This window comes from Trichechus manatus, unplaced genomic scaffold (assembly GCF_000243295.1).
Source record: "Trichechus manatus latirostris isolate Lorelei unplaced genomic scaffold, TriManLat1.0 scaffold00127, whole genome shotgun sequence".
NCBI classification, from domain to species: Eukaryota; Metazoa; Chordata; class Mammalia; order Sirenia; family Trichechidae; genus Trichechus; species Trichechus manatus.
Window position 1 is genome coordinate 7,950,163 of NW_004444063.1, and position 18,375 is coordinate 7,968,537.

Genomic DNA, 18,375 nt, shown 5'->3' on the forward strand with positions numbered 1-18,375 from the left:
ATTACTCAATTGAAAGGAACTGCAAAACTCACAAAATAAGGCAAACATGGCAGTGTTGGTCCAAGAAACAACGCCAGATGTGATTTGCAAGGGACGTCCAAGGCTTTCAAAGGACACCACAGGGAGAAAGGTAACATGTCAGCCGACTTACTTTACCATGATGGAAAAGGTGGGTTTACACCACTGGACGATTGGTGGGTAAAGCAATTTGGCCATCAATCTAGAAGGTGTTTGTCCTGTGAAATTGCCGTTGGTCAGCATAAGCATAAGGCTAGGGACCCAATTTGCATAAATGTCTATATTTTATATAAATGACTTTACAAGGTAATGTACTTCCAATTATGTAAACAAAGGAAGAGGAGCAATAGAGCTGATGATCCTAAACAAGAACTCAATATTTGAATCTTTTTACATCAGTGGTTCTCAACTGGGAGTGATTTTGCTCCTCAGTGGATATTTGGCAATGTCTGGAGACATTTTTGGTTGTCACAACTAAGGCGGTGCTACTGGCATCTAGTGAGTAGAGGCCAGTGATGTGGCTAAACATCTTACAATACACAGGACAGTCCCCCCCAACAACGAAGAATTATCTGCTCCCAAATATGAATAGTGCTGAGGTTGAGAAACCCTTCTTTAGATGGGTTGAGAACTGATTTGAGAACTGATTATTTATTTACTTTTCCTGATAGCTTGTAACTTAGGTTAATTGCATTGGAACCCAACTACTTAAGCAAGGAAAAAAAATGAATTATATATTTCATACTATCCTTCAAATCTATGGGAGAATAAGGTGTCTCATAATAGGATTTTACTGCATTAAGCTTTGTTGCATTTCATAAAGACCAGCCAGTTGATACTGTGTGTATGTGAGTTTTAGGGGGAATAGCACAGATATATTATATGAAGAAGCAATTTGGGGTTTCAGAATCTGTTATGGATGAGTCATGGCTTGGTTGATCTACCTATGAATAATTTTGGTTTGACTGTCTTAACATTTCGTAGGGCCCATGAGAATTGGAATAAAATGACTGAAAGTTCCAAATTAATCAAATGTAGTCGTTGAATTATAGGGTCTTTGTTTTTGACTCTGTTTTTCTTCTTTTTTTTCAAGTATGGTACTAGGATATATATATTTTTCTGTTCTACATGCTTAACTCTACTTCTTTGATGGGTAGTTTTCACCTCAAAAACGTCAAAGGGGTTTCCCACCCCATTTAAAACTAGAACATTTGTAACCTCTGTTTTCAGAGACTTTGAAATGTGAACTCCATCCAGCTGTAGGAGCAATGTGGAAATGGATTGATGAGAGTTTGAAAAATCAAGCTAGACTGACACAATCTCTGGCCAAGAAATACATTTGATTCAACTGTTCCACTGGCATTATGAGCTATTAAAAAAATGAAGCATCTCCTAGGCTGCAGAATAAGTATACCAATTCCCCACTTCCTTCCATTTCTGGAGGCTTCTCAGAAATGTAAATGCATAGAGGGAGAAAATATAGTAAATGTGTCTCCCTTGGTGAGGGTGAGGAACAGTTTTACAGTAAATAACTCAGTGAGTTCACTGTAAATTCTTAAAACCTCTCCTTCAGCATCATATCCTTTTAAATGCAAACTCAAAGCCAAAAAAAAAAAAAAGGCTCATCTCAAACTTGTCCTTTATGACAGCACTGTGGAAGGATTAATAAATGTTATGAGATTTCCTGAGGAATAAAGGCACTTTACAGAGCCAATAAAAGTAGTTTTAATAGCTACAAATACAATTTTCCTCAACGTCAGTTTTTAATTTCCCCTAAGGTAAGTAGACAGATACAGAAGACAGCTAGGAGAACCAATTAGTTGTTTTATTGTTGTATACCCCAACATGAATAGCAGCACCAAAGGTTCAGTTTTCAGTACTAACTGTTGCATTGTACCTTCGCTCCATCTCCATGCTCACTCGCATTTCTAATACTGTCTCGCCTCTAAACAAGTTGATGCCTGAGAAGTAAAGCTGGGAGAGCTCATGTCAAACATCCACACATATGCTGTTCTATGCGTAGAATTTTGACATGTATAGCAAAGAGAAGTTTCCGAACCTGTGGTCCACATAATAGTTATCTCTGCCCCCTGGGCTGCTTGCGTCAACATTCCCTTCTCTACTGAGGCTCTGTTGTCAAAATAAGGCTTGTTAGTTGATTCTGTGTGATTTAAGCCTGTAGCCTCAGACAAAAGACCCTTGGAGCTCTTTTCTTCTCCTTTTATCTTTTTCATGATTTAGTGTCATGAAAACTCACCTGAGATTCTCCTTGGTGACACGGGACTTCTACTGGTTTCTTTTGGGATGCAACTGCAGCTGATATTGAAATATCTCCGTTTCTTCCTGCAGTGTATTTACTATCATGTAACATTCATACTTCTCTATGTACCTTCCCAGGAAATTTCCAAGTGTATACTTTATTTATTTGGGGATGATTTCAAATTATATAGAGCCAACGAGAAGATCTGCTAGAGAATGTGTGCAGTTGGTCTTGAGGCTGAAAGCCTCCCCTGAAGCTCCCTGTTCTGTTGCTTATTTATCTATTCTTTAATTTTTCCAGATTATGATACTTCTGGATCCATGAACCTTGTTCCTGCTCCAGAGAAAGTTGTGAAGGAAGTAGTCACTGTGAGTGATATTTCCTGCTTACCTAAAGGTAAAGCAATATAGAGAACAGCAAGGTGGATAGAACCCATACAGTCAAGATAGACTTTTTTTGGTATATTTTTTATACCGTAAAATTTATTTTTTAATAGTATATGATTCAGTGTTTTTTTTTCTTATTAATATATTTTCACAAGTTTGTTCCACCATCACCATTTCTATCTGATATGACCTTTAAAAAAATACTTTTGCATTGTAACGGCTTAAGAGGGAGAAAGATGGTATGATAGGCAGAATAGTGATCTGTCCCCCCCCCAGAAAAAAAGTCTACATCCTAATCCCTGGAACCTGCAACTATGTTAGGTTACATGGCAAAGGGAAATTAAGGCTGCAGATGGAATTAAGATTGCTAATCAGCTGACGTTAAAACAGTAAGATGTTCCTGTATTATCTGGGTGGGCCCAATGTAATCACAAGAATCCTTAAACGTTGGAGAGTGAGGCAGAAGTGTCAGTATAAGAGTCAGAGGAGAAGATGTGATGATGGAAGCAGAAGTCAGAGTGATGTAATTGCTGATATGAAGATGGAGGAAGGTGCCATGAGCCAAGGAATACAGGAGGCCTCTAGAATCTGAAAAAGGTAAGGAAACAGAGTCTCTTCTAGACCCTCCAGAAGGAAGCAGCCCTGTTATTACCTTGATTTTAGCCTAGTGAGATCCACTTTGGACTTCTGACCTCTAAAACTGTAAAATAGTCCATTTGTATTGTTTTAAGCTACTAAATTTGTAGTAATTTGTTGTAACAGCCAATGAGGAAGGAAGAGAGAGAGAGATTAGGTGGTTTTTGTACTTCTTGCCCCTTTAATGATATCCCAGACAGAGCCAGCTTTGTCACTTCAGTTGATCCTGTTGATCTTTGAAAGAGTGGTTGAAAATAGAGGCTCTTCTCTCAAATGCTCATAGGTCATTTGATGTGTTTCACCCAGTTAGAGCTCAGAATCTCCACCAATGATATAAATGGACTAGAATTTTGACTGGTCTTGAGAGCTTACAAACAAAGATCTGCACACCTACATCCCCAGGCACTGACTCCACTTCAGGTGAAGTTAATTGCACCAAGAGAAACTCCCTTGACATCAAGACGGAGTCAGGTAATTAACCTGACATAGTGCTATGATTCAGTTTGTTTATCAACTGTTTAAAACCTCGAAGTCTGACAATCTTTAAAAGTAGAAGGAAGGAGCATAAATGCTAATGTAATCTGCGTCTCATTTCTTTTTGAGAAAATGTTTAAAAGGTTCTGTAAAATTTGGTGTTCATTTTTTTATAAAAGTAAAAAAAATTAAATTAATCCTGGAATTATTGCTTCATAGTTACCTTCTAAAAATATGTTAAATATTCAGTCACGCTTCAAAACATCATGTTTGCCAGGATTTTGGCAACAACTGTGGAGGCGTAACAGAAAATATACAATTACCATAAGGAAGCTAATATCTCCTAAATGTTGATTTGAATGAATAAGGTGTTGGCGAAGACTCTGGACTGACAAATTTAGGGACTTCAGCTTTAATTTTGTCTTTGACAACACTAAAGACTGCCTCATCTCAGCTAACTTTGATTCTGCTTCTGAATCGAGAGTCCTGTGCAGGGCTTATAGCTAGTCTCTCTCATCCTAAACTCTTAGCCTGAGAACCTTGCTGTTGGATGTAGTCATTCCTTTGAAATTAGAGGAGGTAACAGATTGTTATTTTCACGAGGGGGTAGTCCTCAACAGGGTCGCACTGGTAAAAGTGTGGCTCTAAAGCTGTCTCCTAAGTATCCCACCTGGGACTCTGGGACCCTGAGTTCTCATAGGATGCCCACTCATACTAACTTAAGCAATTTATTGAAAGGATACTGGAGTTTGTCACAGAATCAAGGGAAGAGCTGTAGAAACTCATGAAGCTCCAAGGATCTCAGGAATTGGAACTAGAAATTTGATGTCACTCAAATGCCCTCTTTTTCTCGCTTTCTCAACTCATTTCTTGTCTTTGCTGATCTCTGCTTGGCTTCAACTTCTCCCATAGCTAACAGGCTTTTGCCCCAGGGAAGTAAAAAAAAAATGGGTGCTGAAAATTCTGGCATCACATCCTGAAAGCTCAAAACCAAGGAGAGGAAAAAAATCCCCTTACCTGTTGACTGCAGTTAAAAGAATGCTGGGGAAGGACTCTTATTGTCCCCACTCGGAGCACATGCTCAGCCTGGATCAATCACTGGGCCCAGAGGAATTGGCTACTAAGGTTGCCTCACCCGGTTTCAGGTGCCTATCCCATGATCAAGATGTTCTGGGTTTGTTACAAGGATAAATGGAGGGTAAGCTTATTGATTAAGGTCTCTGGGTGGTGCAAATGGTTTTCATTCAACTACTAACCGAAAGGTCTGGCAATCTACTTCCATAACATTACAGCTATTGAAAACCTTATGGAGTGAAATTCTACTCGGAAACGTGGATTTACCAGGAGTCGGAATCTACTCAACAGCAATGGGTATGGTAAGTTTATTGATTAGCTATCCTCAGGCCATCAAAAACAACTACAAAAGCTAAATAATACATAACTACCATGTTAAATGAGTTGCTGAGCTATAAGAAAGTAAGGAATCCACAGAAGCCAAAAACAAAATAAAAGAAGGAATCCTGGGGAATAACTTCAGCCTGTCCACCTCCAGTGACTGAGAGCTTCTATTTTGAGAGACCCATCAGGGACAGGAGATGAGATATAAATTTTTATAAGTTTCAAAGGAAAAAAAAAAATTAAGGATGGCTTGAAAAGATGAGAAGGAACAAGAGACCATAAAAGTGATTTAGCAGATTTGAAAAAGAACTAAATAGAACTTTATGTCAGAGATCATCTACCTAGATTTCTTCCTGAAGGACATCAGGACAACCTTAAGCTGTCACCTCTGATGTGTCACTGATCACCTCTGGGGCACTCTGCACTGTAAGCCTGTGATGAAACTACCCTTCTATGTTCTAAGTGATCCCTTTCCTACTTCATTTATTCCCTTATTCAGCAAATGTGCCAAGCACCATGCTGAAATAAGATACTATCCCTGCACTTAAGGAGGTCACAGTGCAAGAACAGGGGTTCAAACCAGACAATTACAATGCTGGGTGATAAGTGCTGTAGTGCAAGAGTAGGTAACGAGCAAGAGGAGTTCAGGAGGAAACTCTCTGGTCTACCTGAGCGATTAGGGACAGTTTCAAGTTGTGACCTTAAGGCAGACAAAAGGGGTAGGGCATCTCAGGGAGTGGGAAGAGCTCATGCAGTGGTGTGGAGCTAGGAAGGAGCATGGGACATTTGAAGAATTTCCAGACGTTCTGTATTACTTACTCACAGGAAGATGTGTGTAGGAGAGGGAGGAGATGATATAGGGATAGCCAAGATGGACCAGGCCTAAAGGACCTTGTCAAAAAAAACCAGAAACCGAACCCATTGCCGTCCAGTTGATTCTGACTCATAGTGACCCTATAGGACATAGTTGAACTGCCCCAAGGATTGGCTGGTGGATTTGAACTGCCGATCTTTTGGTTGGCAGCCATAGCTCTTAACCACTGCGCCACCAGGGCCTGAAGGATCTTGTCAACCATGTGCCATGCTTAATTAAGAGCTGGGGTTTTAACCTGCAGGGTGGGGGAGGGGCATTACAGGATTTAAATTTGACAAGTGACAAGACTGAGGCTTCAAGCAAAAGCACTCAGTGATGGTGTATAGCAGCTATCCAAACCAGAGATTATGCGGGCCTAAACTAAGCCAGTGAGTAGCAGGGGAATGAATCTGAGACACTAAGGAGGTTAAATTCACGTGACTCGAAGTCCAGTAGCAGAGAGGCAGGACAGGATTGATCCTCAGGTTTCTAGCTTGGGTGACTAGGTATAAATCGAAGTGTGGCCAGAAGTCATGAATGTGAAAGATATAAATGGGGGTTAGAAGAATAGAATCTTAAAACGAGTGGAGACCTGCAGTAAAAATTGCAAGGAGGGGAAAAATGGGCTAATTTGATCAGTTGACAAATGGCTCAATGACAAATAGATAAAATGTTGTTGGTCAAAAGTAAAAAAGAGAAACTGGCCTTCAGAAAGGCTCAGGGTTGGTAAAAGGAGCCTGAGAGAGGGGAGGAGAGGAGGAGGAGGGTTATCTTAGCTTCCTGGTACCATTAAATGTAGCTGGGACTGATGCCCAGGGTCCTAGTTTAGAAGTTTTAGCTTCCTCTAGGGACAGAAGTTTTGCTCCTTCTTACCTCTCTTAAGAGACCAGGAAAATTTGTGGTATTTTACAGAGAGAAGTCATTTCTCCAAAGGAAGAATAGAATCTGCCTGTATCCTGTTAGGCTTACAAATACTTTAGTTAAAACACATTAACTAAAAAACAAAGCAAAACAAACCCGTTGCCGTTGAGTCGATTGCGACTAAAGCGACTCTATAGGACAGAGTAAAACTGCCCCATAGGGTTTCCAAGGAGTGGCTGGTGGATTTGAACTGCTGACCTTTTGGTTAGCAGCTGAGCTCTTAACCACACATTAGGACATTTAAATATGCATAGGTTCATCCCACCTACACCTAACAGTGCCACTATCCATCCTTCTAGGTGGTTTTGCTTCTTCCTAACCTGAGAGGTCTCCAGAGCACATACAGTCAAACAAACTTCTAGGTTTCTAGAGAGAAGGTGGGAAAAAGAACATTGTCTGATTGTTGATGGGCTTCTTTACTTGTCATTTTCCATCTCTGTCTGTGTGTCTGGCTTGAGCCATGACCCATGAAGCCGAGCCACATCTTTACATTCTTTGCCTTTGCTACTGTTCATGCTGGCCATCCTGACTTGACCCTCTTGATTTTCCCTCTCAAGTCTTTTTCCTCACGATATCCTAGATACCTTCTGTACACATTTCTCTGTGACTTGAGTAAATCCAGAGACTCCATGTTGCCCAGTCGCAGCATGCTGTCACATTAAAAGAGTCAATCCACCAACGAATTAAACAAACAAAGAAAAATACCAAACCCATTGCCGTCAAGTTGAATTCTGACTCATAGTACCTGTAGGACAGAGTAGAACTGCCCCATAGGGTTTCCCAGGCTGTAAATCTTTATGGAAGCAGAATTGCCACATTTTTCACCCATGGAGCTGCTGGTGTGTTCGAATCACTAGCCTTTGGTTAGCAGGCAAGAACTTAACCTCTGTGCCACCAGGGTTCCTAATTCAGTCAACCAAAAGTAATTAATATTAATTCAAACATTTACTTACGTCTCTCAAAGAACATTAAAGGAGATCCAATTCAAAATTCACAGGACCACTTTTTAAACTAACCTCTCTCCCATTCTTCTCACTCTCTGAGCTTCTCATAGCTGCATAGATGCTTGCATGAGTTATGAATCCCATCTTAGATTCCTTAGTTTTCCGCACTCACTGATTGCTTGGTTCTGCATAATAGAGTTGGGGTGGCAGTGAGGAAAGGGGCATACAGCAAGTACTTTAGTGGGCTAGGGGAGAGACATTCTCTGGTTTTGGGTTACAAAGTCCTTGAACTTTTAATTAGTAATTAGTAACTATTGTGATTAGAGATTTATATGCTTGTCTTTATCACCTAGATCAGCAATCCCCAAAAGAAGTATCCTAGCCCGTTAAGGTGTTAGAATCAGGCTTAAGAAAGGGCTGAGTTACAGCTATTGCTCAGGAAATTGTGCATAACTCTCAGCCCAGGCCAAAGCCTGGAGGGAGTGGCCCATAAAAGCCTGGATGTATTGAGATAGTAAGATCCTAGACAGTAAGATCCAAAAGGGTAGGGACAGACACCTACTCATTTCTATTCTTCAGCTGTAGAAGTAATGAATGCACTTTCATCATGTAGACTGGGATTTATTTTAATGTCTTAAGCTCCAGTGGCTGTAATACAAGGATAATCACAAGTTATTTGCTTTGAACTTGAAGTTACTAACACAATTTTTATGATTCACCTATTCCTAAAAGGAATAAATGAAGGAGGAGGAATGTGGAAGAAAGAAGGCAAAGACCCTTCTAAACTCAACCGATAGATGGCAGCTTTTGGGGGACTTCTCATTTTTTTCTCCAAGAAGAATAATCATTCTCATGTTATCAGCCTAGATCTCATGAAACCCAGCATGAGATTTACTGCTACAGTTTTCATATAACTCTGTGTTGATTCTGCACTAAAGGATATAGAAGACTGGTTTTCGGCAAACAGCAAATGTGTAAAGGACTGTTTCTCTTTTTTTAACTTTGCCTTGTCACATATTACTGCCAAACTCCTTGTGCTTATGTGTTCATATGACTGCTCTCCTGGGTAGCATTTCATGTGTTTGATTTACCAGATATGTGAAGCCATCCCTTTGGTGTGGGGAAAGCAGGGGATGCAGTTTGGGTGCCAGAATATGAAAATTCTTTCTTGGTTAATGGACATATCAAATCAGCGCATCAACAGGGAAGTGAATGACAAAAAACTGTAGACACCTTCTTGGACAACAGGTGCTGACTTTTGCAAATAAAAGGTTAATTTTATTTTCAGTCAATTTTTCCTTCTTATGATGTCTGTTCTGTTTTTCTGAATGTGGTCAACAGGAAAAAAATTGCCTTCAACATTCATTTTATGTGACAACATTTCAGGGATTACCTATTGTTGGATTATTTAAGTAGAGAATATATAAACTATTTCCCATTATACAAACTTGTAAAGGGGGTAGAATCTTTGAAAGCTAGCATGAGGCTATTCAAGGGCATCCTGTAAAGCTGGCCTGATTTACTGACTCCACATAACAACAACCATCATCTTCTCTTTTTTCTGGATTGCATTGGATTTATTATATATTTGAAAACATAGCTTTATATTTAATATATCGTTTCTCTTTTTTTGTCCCATTAAAAAAAACAATATCCTTTATGAGTTTTTCTATGTTTAAGGCTAAAAAATTCCAAGTGACTGCCAACAGATATTATTTAAACTAGGCTGGAATCTGACTGATGGAGAAGTGATTTGCTTTAACTGTATATAACAGACCTGTGCTTAAAGGAAAAAGAAAATAAAATTCTGTAAGATAAACAAAAGCAGCAGTCTATGAACAATTCCGAATAAGAGTTCTCTTTTGATTTATCAGTCTAACATTCACTAATCTTCTTATTACACCACTAACATCCAGCATATCCACATTAAAGTTGTGTATGCAACTTAGAATGTAAGTATAAAGATTAAAAAATATTCTGAGATTATAATCATTTTCCATGAGCTTCAAAAATGCATCAAATTAGAGGAATGCATAACTAAACTGCATTTCTCTCCATTAACTCAGCTATAATGTGTAGGACAGGCAGCCTATTGCAGGGGGTATAAAGTGGGAGGAAAAGGAACCAGGGTGGTTGATCCCAAGGTAATTCTACAGGATGAATTTTTTAGCTCCCATGAACTTTCCACAGTGAGAGGTAGTGTGCCAGAGAGCAAAAGGAAGATGTAAACAACATGTAAGCCAGAGCGTTCTCTTTTTCCTTAATTCCCCCAAAACTCGTTTGCTGTCAAGTCTATTCCAACTCATAGTGACCCTACAGGACAGAATAGGACTGCCCCATAGGGTTTCCAAGAAGTGGCTGGTGGATTCGAGCTACTTACCTTTTGGTTAACAGCCTGAGCTCTTAACCACTGCACCACCAGGGCCTCTTTAAGCGTTCATGAAAATTGGGCTGATATCGAAGTCACAGAAATGCAAATCTGATCATATTATTCCCTCTGATTAAACCCGTCAGTGGTTGCCCTCTTTAATATCCTCAGAGAAAAGTATCAAATCTTCCACATAATTCCCATGATGCTTAATGATCTGGTTCAGAGTTACCTCTTCAATCTCTTCTTGCTACCGCCTTAAACCCCCACCTCACACTCTACCCATCGATAATGCTTTCAGGTCTCAGAATTGGTTAGGTGTCTGTACACGTGCTGTTTTCTTGGCTGGGACATCCTTTCCCATTATGGGTAGTGAGGTGGGGAGGAATCTCCAATAAGCTCCCTAAGTGAATCTGATAATAAATGAGGTTCTGGAACTGTTGGATGACGCCTCCTATAAAAACTTCCTTTAAGTCCTTCACCCCCCAATCCAGGGTTATCTGGATCCTTGGCTCCTGCTCTACAATTCCACAGCATGCTTCACCTTAGCACTCACCACACGGTACTGTAGTTACCTCCAATGACTTATGATGTTAATTCTGTGAGGGCAGAGCCTCCCATCTTGGCCTTTGCCTCATCTGTAAATTTAAAGGGCTGGTGTAGATAATCTTTGACATTATAAAAAAACCAAAACAAACAAATAAGAAGGGATTTGCTGTAGTAGTAACATGGCTGTCCAAACTAGCATGAACTCAGTACAATCACATAGAAATTTTGAAAAAAACAATAAAAATTAAAATAAATACGCATTTGAGATCAAAGAAAATGAAAGGAAATTCTCAGTTTCCAGAAATGAATAGGGAACAAAATGGCACGACAAATGCAGGAGGTGCCTCTGTGGTTACCCAAGGGATTGTAGGACCCAGATATAGGCTTTGGTGTCAGGGACTGAGATTTTATCACGCGTGCATGGAAGGAAGATGTGGCATAAGAGCTGCACAAGACTGGGGCTTGGCCATGAGATCGCTGCATAAATTGGGGGCCTTGCAATAGCAGCCCCTCTGTGGAAAGGGAGAAGAAAAACTACCCATTGGTCCAGGGAAGCAGCAAGAAGGCTTTTAGCTGGTTTGGGGTCTGCATGGAAAAAGGCATCAGTGATAGTTCCAAGCCCTACTCTTACACAATGCCCAGGTTTAACTAGAATTTACATTTGTTACATGGCATAAGAATCCTAAACCAAGAAATTAAAAGAAAAACCAGTCTCAGATTAGTGTACTTTCTGCAGTACTTGGAAGAAGCGATTGTATCTGAGGAGATACTCTTACAACCAAAGAAACACAAAATTCTGACCAAAAACCATTCATATTGAAGATGAGCTCAAAACAAAAAACTACAAACTGCATGAGGAGATAATTTATCAATTTAGAAGTCAATAGATATAATGAATAAGATTAGCAACCTTAGACCTAAAGATAATATAAGAAAATTAAAAAGACCATTAAATGAGTATGTTTTAAATGATCAGGAAATAAAAGAAGAAATCAAAACATAAGGGGTAAGAACATAAATACTGTAAAAAAAAAAAAAACCAGATAAATCTTCTAGCAATAAAAAAAAAGTTATGGAAATTAAGAACTCAATGATTTGAATTAAAGAACAGACTAGATTTAGCATAAGAAAGAGATAAACTACCCAGAATATAGCAGGTAAGTTCAAGAAATGGAAAAAAAAAAAAAAAAGAATGAGAGACATGAGGCTAAAATGAAAAGGTCCGGAAGCTAGAAGGATATGATTGAGAGGAGAGGGGAGAAGCAATATTCAAAGTGATGACTGAAAATTTCTCAAAATTGATGAAAGACATGAATAAGCAGATTAAGTATGCATAATTAATTCTGTGTGAAATCAAAGAAATAAACTCACACTTTGTTGTATCCTAGAGAAAGCACAGAACATCAAAGACAAGAGAAAAAAAAAACTTTAAAAGCAATGAGAGAGAAAAGACAGATTACTTATAAAGTTATGGCAATTTGACAGAATCAGCAACAGTGGAGGCTAGAAGGCAATGAAAGAATATCGTCAAAAGACTGAAGAATAATATCCTTTTTGAAGAATAACTTCTTCAAGAAACTTCAAGATAGCTGTTAACTTAGCTAAAATGTCATATAAGAATAAAGTGAAAATACCTTTATTTTCAGATAAAGCCTAAAAGGCTTTACCAGTCACAGACCCGGATGAAAAATAATTCTTGCAAGGGGCACTTTAATAAGAAGGAAACTGAATGTGGGAGGAAGCAGTGGGATGTAAAATGGAAAGTACAACAATGGTAATAGTAATGATTAATTCTGGAAGAGTTTAAAAGTAAATTAGAAGTAAAATACTAGTTGCCTGTAAAACTATATGCTTTGGGTAGGATGGTAGGGATACTGTCTAACTTTAGCCTTTGCTAAATCAAAGCTATGTCTACCTGGAACCTGTGAATGTGATCTTATTTGGAAAAACGTAGTTAAGGATCTCAAGAAGAGACCATCCTGGTTTAGGGTGCGCCTTGATGTTCTTAGAAGAGAAGGGGAGAAGACACTCAGAGGGAGGCGATATGAAGACAGAGGCAGAGATTGGAGTGAGGTGTCTACAAACAAAGGAACACGGAGGATTGCTGGCAGCCACCAGAAGTTAGGAGAGAGGCATAGATTCTCCCTCAGAGCCTCTAGAAGGAGCCAATCCTGTCAACACCTTGTTTTCAGGATTCTGGCTTCTAGGACTGTGAGAGAATTAATTTCTTTTGTTTTAAGGCACCAACTTTGTGGTAATTTATTACAGCAGCCACAGGAAATTAATACAACACAGAAAATTTGAAAGTAAAGGGATGAAAAAAGATATACTGGGAGAAAAGGAATATACCATGAAAAAGGTGGTAGAATAATACTAACTTCACAAAAGATAGACTTTAAGGCAAAATCAGTATTAGAGATTGCAGAGATAGAGTTGGTTTACAGCTGAACTGGAAAAGCTCTATCATTATTTCTGGGGGATGCCTGGATGTCTGTTTTTGACTCTTGGCCAAGGTAAAACCAAAAACCAAACCCATTGCCATTGAGTCAATTCTGACTCATAGTGACCCTCTAGGACAGAGTAGAACTACCCCATAGGGTTTCCAAGGAGCGGCTGGTGGATTCCAAACGCAACCTTTTGGTTAGCAGCCGAACACTTAACCACTATGCCACCAGGGCTCTTGGCCAAGATAAGGGCAGTGAAATTTGTGATGTGTTTCCTAGTGACCCTCAGGGTCAGTTTCTTTATTGGTGACTTGAAACTGGCCTAACTGGTTTGACAAACCTTTGACTTGATTGTGGTAAACTGGACTCAAAAGCCCCACTATTAAGCATTTCTCCTTGAGCTCTCCTGAAGCTGAGATTGTATCACAGATCTTAGCGGTCAATCAGAAGAGATCACCTGATTTCTTTCTCTTACTGCACTGTATCCTTTGCCTTTAAATAAAAGCCTTATATGAATATACTATGGGAAGTCTGGTGAGTCCATTTAAATATAAAAACTGAAGCAAACTGTGCAGGGATAGAGTCAATACATGATGAAAAAGAATATTTTACCCAGATGATGCAGCAATTCTTAATCTCTATGCCCCTAGAAACATAATCTCAAAACACAGAAGGCAAAAATGGAGAGTAATTCAGAGCAACAGAAAAATACACAATGACCCCCTTTAAAAACTGTTAAATCAAGTATAGTAAAATTAGTCAACTGTAGTGGAGCTATGTTAGCACTGATAATTTGTGCTTCCTTTTTACAGAGTAGGGATATGGCTAGGAACAACATTTGGTTTCTCTGCTCTTCTGTGTACTTCCTGTGACGGGGAGGATAGAGAGAGAGAAGAAAAAAAAAAAAAAGCAAAAAAAAAGAAATTTTTTCAGTGCTCTTGGGAACAGTTCTTCTGGCCAGAGAGGAGTTCTCCTCCCTCAGAGTTTTAGGTGCTTGTTTAGGTACCATTGCTACTCTGCTGTCCTATGGGATTGCTTGAAGGCTGGGGTGGGAGGGAGCAGAAAACAAATAAACAAAACCCTGAGGAATTTCCCTCATTACTTCTGGCCCTCAGGGGCTTCCTTTCCTGGTCCTTGGGCCAGAGTGAGAGGGCTTCTCTTGGAGTCTTTCTCTTTGCGCCCAGTTCAGAGATCTGGATTTTGAGATGCCTTCTAGCCACGGTCAGAAAATACAGGGGAAAAAGCTGAAAACTCACTACTGGATTGGTCTTAGTTTGAGTTCTGGTTTCCTTCCCCGATATGCCTGTTTTCATTTACTTTTTAGAGTCCTCACATACCTGCTGCATGCATTCTGTGCAGGCCTTTTAGCTGCATTCAGTGACAGAGACAGGGTAGAGTGTACTTCATCTTAAGTGGAACTGCCCTCTGGAATCATTATCTTTTAGTTAAAAATCAGTGGTTTCAACCACTTGGATGGTACATAGTCTTCTGGAACCCATTTTACTAAGTTAATATGTCAGAGCTCAAGTCATCTTTCTTCTATCAGCATTTTCAACCCACTGTCAGGAGCCCTGGTGGCACAGTGAGTAAAGCCATAGACTCTTAACTGAAAGTCGGCGGTTTGAAACCACCAGTGGCTCTGTGGGACAAAGATGTGGCAGTCTGCTGCTGTAAAGATTACAGCCTTGGAAACCCTGTGGGTTTTTCTCTGAGTCGGAATCGACTCGATGGCAGTGGATTTGGTTTGGTTTTTTATCAGGAGTAAGCACGGGACAATTTTTAAAAAGTTACTAACTGGAGGTGCACTTTCTCCTGCGTATGGACATACGGCACTGGAAGTAGAGGAAATTGCTGTCTCACTGACCCATTTGGAGTTTCTTATAAAGTTTCTTCATGCATTGCACATTTAGGTTTTCCAGTGGAAGGAGAATATCAAGGTGCCAAGCAGGAGCCCTGAGAGACATCAAAGCAGCAGGTGTCTCGTAGTGAAACTTCATTTCCTGGAATTCTCTTTCCAGAGTTTTGCTCTGACAAACCCCAGGCTGTTTACCCAGAGAGGCTCCTTTGCGAAGATTGACCACAGTGCTAGCACAGTGCATGGCGGTTAATATTACACAGACCACATGGCTGACCTTTACTTCCGAAGTGTTTTTACAGTTTCAGAACATATTTAGAGATAGAGCTTATAATACACTCTCCAGTTATAAACAACATAAAGAAAACCTCTCATGCCCAAGAGGGTATGGCTCTTCTTATTAAAAATTCAATACATGTAATTAGAAGGATCCCCCCCCCCACATACACAACCACAATAAACATACTGTCTTGAATTTGACACAGCATAATTTCTTGAGAATGTAGAATCATAGCCATTACTATTACCACTACAACACTAACAGACACAGAGACAGAGACAGTGTATTGATTGGGCCTTTTGTAGCTTTGGAGCCCTGGTGGCACAGTGGTTAGGAGCTCGGCTGCTAACCAAATGGTTGGCAGTATGAATCCACCAGCTACTCCTCGGAAGCCCTATGAGGCAGTTCTACTCTGTCCTGTAGGATCGCTATGAGTCAGAATCAACTCGATGGCAACAGGTTTGGTTTTTGGATTTTTTTGTAGGTTTGGGAAATGATCATTCATTGCAGTTTAGTCTTAAAACAGTAGGTGGCTCTTTGGACTTGAAATAGTTGAGAATGACATTTTCTGAGGACAATGTAGAAATATAATTCAAGTAGGAAAATCTAGTTCCAGATCCTTTTACTAGAAAAGCAATTCATTGCTTATATTTCAGGGTCAGGTCAGTCAGAAATATATTCTCTGAACTTTGCAGAATTGGTGGTGGTGTGGAGGAGTAATCAATGATAAGGAGTCATAAAATCCGATTTTGTTTTCATTTTGCTGTGGGATCTTATGTAGTGTTGTTGGGATTCTTGCCATGAGTGCAATTGTTTTTAGGGTCAAGGGATGCCTCAATGAACATAAAACACAATAGCTGTAACAGATGAAATAGGAAGAACCAGCACTGAATAAGATATTTTGAAATAGTTGGAGTTATTTTTGGGGAAGAGGAAGGGAAAGTACCCTATTTTTACCCAAGTAACGTGCACCTTCTACATTTATTTGCCAAAGGCACCCTCCCCCCGGCTATGCTTTTTAAAAAAATTTTTTTTTTACAGCAATGTAAAAACAAAACAGCATAGCGGCTTATGAAAATACCTTGCTTGGAGGGGTGGGGCACAGTTGGCAAACAAAGGCAGAAAACGCATGTTATTTGCATAAAATACGTACAGAATTTGGCAATATTAACAGGACAACCAGCCCACTCTGTCCCTCCCCCATGACACAATAGATTTATCCTAAATAAAAGTAAAGAAGCCAGGCAAGAATTACTTTTACAGAACCTTGGGAAGCACTGGTTTGCCACCTTTTTGATGAGGGAATTGCTGTAATGGGTAGTGGAAGATGCATATGCACCACGAAAATGTAGAACAACAGTCAGGCCTCTGGACAAACAGGGACTGGAGGATGTGTCTAGAAAGAAAACAACAGGAATGTTCTGCCCTTATTTTGACTCAGTTGTATATCTGCTATCTCTGTCTTGCTAACAGCTTCTTGTTTGCTCTAATTCTTTTTGCTACCTCCTAGCTTCAGTTTATTCATAGTTTTGTTTCCCTCATAATTTCTTTCTTTCTTTTTAATTGTTCTTTAGATGCAAGTTTACAGAGGATATTAGTTTTTCATTAAACAGTTAATATACAAAATGATTTGTAACATTGGTTGCCAACCCTGTGATGTGTCAACACTCTCCACTTCTCCACCCTGGGTTCCCTGTTTCCATTCGTCCAGTTTTCTTATCCCTTTCTGCCTTCTTGTCTTGCTTTTGGGCTGGTGTGCCCATTTAGTCTCATATACATGATTGATCTAAAAAGCATGTTCCTCACGTGTGTTATTTGGTCCAGTAGACCTGTCTAATCTTTGGCTGAAGGGTGAACCTCAGGAGTGACTTCAGTACTGAGTTAAAAGCGTGTCCGGGGGCTAATCTTGGGGTTTCTCCAGTCTCTGTCAGACCAGCAAGCCTGTTTTTTTCTTTTGTGTGTGTGAATTTGGATTTCGTTCTACATTTTTCTCCAGCTGTGTCTGGGACCCTCTACTGTGATCCTTGCCAGAGCCGTTGGTGGTGGTAACTGGACACCATCTAGTTGTTCTGGGCTCAGTCTGGTGGAGGTTGTGGTAGTAGTGGTCCATTAGTCCTTTGGACTTATCTTTCCCTTGTACCTTTGGTTTTCTTTATTCTCCTTTGCTACAGCTGGGATGGTACCAGTAGGTGTATCTTAGATGGCTGCTCCTAGGTGTTTAAGACCCCAGATGCTACTCACGACAGTCAGATGCAGATCATTTTCTTTATAGACTATGTTATGCCAGTTGAGCTAGATGTCCCCCATGGTCCCCAGCCTTCAGCCCCCTAATTTAGTCCCTCAGGGAGTTTGGATGTGTTTGTGAAGCTTCTGTGACTTTGCCCGAGTTAAGATGTGCTGACTTCCCCAGTATTGTGTACTGTCTTACCCTTCACCAAAGTTACCACATATCTATCATCTACTTAGTGTTTTTCCCTTCCCACCCCGCTCCTCGTAACCATCAAAGATTGTTTCTTTCTGTGTGTAAACCTTTTCATGAGTTTTTATAATTGTGGTCTCATACAGTATTTGTCCTTTTGTGACTGACTTATTTCACTCAGCGTAATGCCCTACAGATTCATCCATGTTGTGAGATATTTCCCAGATTTATCATTGTCTTTGCGTAGTATTCCATTGTGTGTATGTACCATAGTTTGTTTATCCATTCATTTGTTGATGGGCACTTAGGTTATTTCAATCTTTTTGCTATTGTGAATAACACTGCAATGAATATAGGTATCCATATGTCTATTCGTGTAAAGGCTCTTGTTTCTCTAGGATATATTCCTAGGAGTGGGATTGCTGGATCATATAGTTTTCTATTTCTAGCTTTTTAAGAAAGCACCAGACAGTTTTCAAAATGGTCGTACCATTTTGCATTCCCACCAGCAGTGCATAAGAGTTCCAATCTCCCTCAGCCTCTCCAACATTTGATATTTTCTGTTTTTTT

At 39.8% G+C, this 18,375-nt stretch overlaps 1 long non-coding RNA gene across 1 annotated transcript; it reads left to right on the forward strand.

Moving 5' to 3' along the window:
- The first annotated feature begins 1,668 nt into the window (after positions 1-1,668).
- On the forward strand, positions 1,669-10,126 carry LOC111822077 (uncharacterized). Its single transcript, XR_002825362.1, has 3 exons — positions 1,669-3,771; positions 5,067-5,150; positions 8,623-10,126. It is a non-coding gene; the product is annotated as an uncharacterized LOC111822077 (long non-coding RNA).
- The last annotated feature ends 8,249 nt before the right edge of the window (positions 10,127-18,375 follow it).